The sequence below is a fragment of the Alosa alosa genome, chromosome 4, assembly GCF_017589495.1.
Source record: "Alosa alosa isolate M-15738 ecotype Scorff River chromosome 4, AALO_Geno_1.1, whole genome shotgun sequence".
In the NCBI taxonomy this organism is placed as follows: domain Eukaryota; kingdom Metazoa; phylum Chordata; class Actinopteri; order Clupeiformes; family Clupeidae; genus Alosa; species Alosa alosa.
This window is the reverse complement of record NC_063192.1, coordinates 33,645,650-33,650,725: the sequence shown is the minus strand read 5'-3', so window position 1 is coordinate 33,650,725 and position 5,076 is coordinate 33,645,650.

Sequence of the window (5,076 nt, the reverse complement as noted above, 5' to 3'; positions counted from 1 at the left end):
AGAATGTGTGCCCGATCGCTATTGGCTGGGGGAGGTGCAGCCGTTTGGAATCACTTGGATCTCCTCCCTCTCCCCGGTTAAAAAATAATGACATCATTGGCACAACACGGATGGTGGGAGAGCGCCGAGGAGCCGGAGGAGGGCGGCAGAGAGAGAGGGGGGTGCGGGGTGTGGGCTCAGTCCATGCCGGGGAGAGAGAGAGAGAGAGCACGTCCAGGCCGAACTGTCTCTGCGACTGTCTTTCCGCTGCCTGTAGTGGAAGTCTCAGAATAATAAATAAGATATAAAGTCCAATTTCGTTTTCACAAATAAGCAACAGAGAACTGGCGCGCTGGCGCACTCCTATCATTTTCAGTGGTGTATGTTGGCACATTAGACACCCCAACCACCAATCAATCAAACTGATTAGTTTCAATTGCAAGTGGGCATCAGGGATTGATTTCTCCACTAGGTCTGCAGCTGAATTGCTCATTTTGTAGGCTATGTCCTTGTCCAAACCCTATGTACTGTCCCTTTTTTGTCCCTGGTTTGAAGCCCAAGCTTCCTTGTGGACTCAGCTATGGAGAACATATAGGGCACTGCGAAACACTGAAACCAGCATGCGTTGATGATATATGTTTTTAAGGTGCGTTTCAATGGGTAATTAATCCAAGTTCCTGCACACATAAATTCAGCGTGATGTATAGTGTGAGGGAACCACATCCACCACTCCAGAGAGCCTCTCACCATTTCACCATGTAGTCTTTTGCTCTCTCTGAGATCATGTGAAAGTGAATGCTGTGCTTTTACAGAAGGAAGTCATCAAATGTGTCATCTGAATGAACCAGCTACTTTCACCAGTGCCAACTGGGCTGCTGTTGGTCATTCCATGGTAGGTCTCTCTGTTGGCTGGCAATGAGCTAGCTAACCCTAGACCATGCATGGGCAACATACGTCCAACGGGCCACATCCGGCCCGTGGGCTTTCCCTGACCGGCCCGCGTAAGGTCCGTGAAAGAACAATAGTCAAGAGCCTAGCATAGAGCACGCAAATCAATATTGTTGCTTTTATTTTGAAAGCGACTGCTATTTGTACGCCCATACATTTGTGCGTGGATGCATACGATGTAAACACCCTCACTGATGTGCTGGTGAATAGAATTTATGCTTCTGCGTCGACACAATGTAGTTGCCTTTAAGTCGGCGTAAACCTTTCAAAGTTTTGTGTCTCTTATGTCTGCGTCAAACAGAATAGAATTGGACAGAATTGAGTTCAGACTTGAGTTCGGTATTTTGGGTCCGGCCCTCCTCAACAGTCCCAGTTTGTCATGTGGCCCCTTGGGGGAAATTAGTTGCCCACCCCTGCCCTAGACATAACCCCACTGCTGGCCATGAGCTAGCTAACGCCCTAGACATAACCCCCCTGCTGTCCATGAGCTATAGCTAACGCCTTTTCTCAGTGATGTACCCCCTGTGAAATATTTTTTCAGCCAAGTACCCCCTAACAAGCATTTTTAGTATAAAAAAAATAAACAATAAAACATATTCTTCAAGATACAGCTGGAATTTTGCCGGCTCTGGTTTGGCCTTCTTTGCCACTTGTCCCTCCGTGTTTTCACAAGAATTACCGCTACGCTTCAACCACGACACGGGTGGCATGTGACAGGTTGGCATCCTGGTATGGGGGGACTCTGGGTTTTTAGGATAATGAAATTGAATAGCCTACTGAAATATAAAATTCATTTTATGAACTTTTCCTGAAATATTTTCCTGAAATATTTATTAAATAATTGTTTTTAAATTATTTTTGCATGGATTCTACTTTTTAAATATGTATATTTTAAAATCTCACGTGTACGCGTACCGTACCCCCATTTGAGAACCACTGCTCTAAGCGATGTCATAACGCTTTTTAGGCTAAAACATTTTTGTCACATACAGCAACACAACATCTCCTCACTATCCTCTAGCTTCCTGGGCCCTGAACACACCGTAAAAAAAACCCGGTCTCTGTAGACAGCCCAGGCTCCGCAAACAGCAAGAAAAACAAACTCGTGCAACCTGTGTGACAGCCAGATGTCGGTTCCATCTGGAACCGATCCATTGAAGTGTTCTGGGCCCAAAAAACTGCATATGATTGAATAAGCCACTTGTCCCATCAACCACATCCCAACCCGTGACGCTAATAACCTCAGTCGCTTCACGCATGTCACATCACACTGGCATGGGAGGTCCCAGATGGATGTGAGTGCTAAAGCAGAACGACATTCATCTGGCTACGGTCAGGTCAAACCACTGAGCTAAAAGCCCAGGCTCCCAACTCAGCGACTAGAAGCATTAGAAGGTTAGGGGTGTGAGGATTTACACGCGCAACCAGCATGCTAGCTCAGTTCGGCCTGTTACACCTGTACCACAAAACATAACAGCCAATAACTGATGAGATGCGCGTTTAGGAGGGTTTCAATTGCACGGGAGGGAGGGGGAGGGAGTAGCGAGCTAGCTCTCTGTTTTGTTTGAACTTTGAGCTTATAGCACCTTTAACGGTCTCTCCATGGGCCTGAGGGGTGTGTTCATGAGTGTGTTCATAATTCTCAGCCAGTGCAGGTCTCAACGGTGTAGCCAGAGAAGCAGTGCTGCTGCTGCGGCTCGAGCGTCTCAGAGGTGAAGCCAGAGAACCAGTGCTGCTGCTGCGGCTCGAGCGTCTCAGAGGTGAAGCCTTAGAGAGGTGAAGCCAGAGAACCAGTGCTGCTGCAGAGGTGAAGCCAGAGAACCAGTGCTGCTGCGGCTCGAGCGTCTCAGAGGTGAAGCCAGAGAACCAGTGCTGCTGCTGCGGCTCGAGCGTCTCAGAGGTGAAGCCAGAAACGGAAACTCTCTTTTTTAAATAATGCTGAGTGGAGCTTATAGGTGCCTACTGGGTTTCATAATGCATCTGTGGCTATTTTCAGATGTGTGTGTGTGTGTGTGTGTGTGTGTGTGTCCTCTGGCTATTCTGTGTGGGTGGGCATACCCACCACTAATGCTAACTGTGTTCAAACATGGGGTCCAGGAAACCCACAAGTACAAGCAGACCGCACCTCTGATCTTATAAGAGAATACAGCATATAGACCGTACCTCTGACCTCTGAGAATACTGCAAGAGTCTATATTTCAGCAGCAGGCAGAAGAGTGTGTACACACACACACACACTCACACACACACATATTCATACTTTAAACACACACTCTTGCAACCTAATGCACCCACATACCCTCACAAACACACAAACACTTGAAGACACACACTCTCATATGCCTTTGCAAATACACACATGCACAAGTGCACTCACACAGACACACACCTTACACACGCTTAGCCTCACACACACACACACACACACACACACACACTTTTTGTCAATAGGTTTTTGACAGTGCTCTTCTGTTTCCATAGTAATATGCATATGCTGAGGGATTACCAGAGTGGCTGTGTGAGTGTGTGTATGTGTGTGAGTGTGTGTATGTGTGTGTTTGTGTGCATGTGTGTGTTTGTGTGCATGTGTGTGTGTGTGTGGCGTAATCTATTCTCATTCAGAGCGTGCTGTCTGACAGAGGGATCATTTCCCTCCTCACCCTCACCACCTGTGATGGAGAGAGAAAGCCCCATGCATGTCTCTCTATGATGGGGAACCATGTCTCTGTGTGTGCTGTGGGTTCTAATGGAGGTGTGTGATGTGTGTGTGGGTTCTAATGGAGGTGTGTGATGGGGTGCTGTGGGTTCTAATGGAGGTGTGTGATGGGGAACCATGTCTCTCTGTGTGCTGTGGGTTCTAATGGAGGTGTGTGATTTTTGATTCTCTGGACAGGGTACTCTGTTACATTACAACACCATGGGATACACAGAATGGCCTTTCAGGGTGGCACAAAGTCAACAGTAAACTCTTGCCACCACAATATAAACCTGTGGCCACCCCTGGCTATGTGGCCGAGGGACGCAAAATGTGTCCAAATTCACACCTATTATTTTCTGTTGAATTGCCGGATACGATGATATGAAGCATTCCTCTGTACAGTAAGCCGTTCCCGAGTAATCCAGTTTTTAAATTGCAGCGAATTTGTTCATGGTGATGGTATCCAAATTTGGGCTGAAATTCTAATGTAATAGCAGCCCAAAATAATTAAGCTTTCCATATCAAACAATCAAAAGTTGGTCACGGCATGCACAGATCAACTGTGCTTTTGAAAATATATTTCTACCGGCGTGCTTCAGGTGACATGAATGCAAAATAATCATGAGACACAAAGTATTTTCCATGATTTAAAGGCTGACATTAGATATATGCAAGCATGATCACATCATACTTTCCCAGATATGGGTATCCTAGACTGTCTTGAAAATGATATAGCCTAGCATATGAAGAGCTATTTTCCAAAACACTATAAATCCACTTTTGAAAACATTAAGAAGTCATGTTATTTAATTGTGTATTTCAGGTAATATCAATTAAAGTGCAGTTGTGTTGTTTTAATTGAGTAAAGATAAATCAAATAACAATTAACCAATTACAGTTCCACTGAAATTACTTGGAAAACAACAAGAAAAAAATATGAATGAAAATGCATATAGCGTTTTAGCAACTCTTCTTATACGGCTCTTACCATGACCAAGATAAGAGCTTAATAGTAAAATTACACTGAAAATAGCCTAGGCCTCAAAGGACTAATGTATGTGATATTTTACAGTGAGTACTATTCATTTAAATGGCTAATATAAATTCACAACACCCCATATTTGCAGCCTTCGCCGATCTGTCATTTAATACAAATTATTGCATACACATTAGTATCGTCTATCTCTCTCTCTCAAGTTTACTCTCTCTTTCTCAGGTATGAGTTTGTTCTTCAGTCTAAAGCACAATCATGGCTACAAGCATTTCCTACCTGTAGCTATGTAGGCAGGAGTAAGAGGCTGCACGTCCCCAAAACTCAGGTATAGATGGGCCTGGGACAGGGCATTGGACCAGAGCCTATAGGGGTCAGCTATCTTCAGATCTTTACTTGAGGGGATGTTGAAGATCAAATACTAATAGAAGTACACAAAACGATAGGGGTGGGGTGGGGT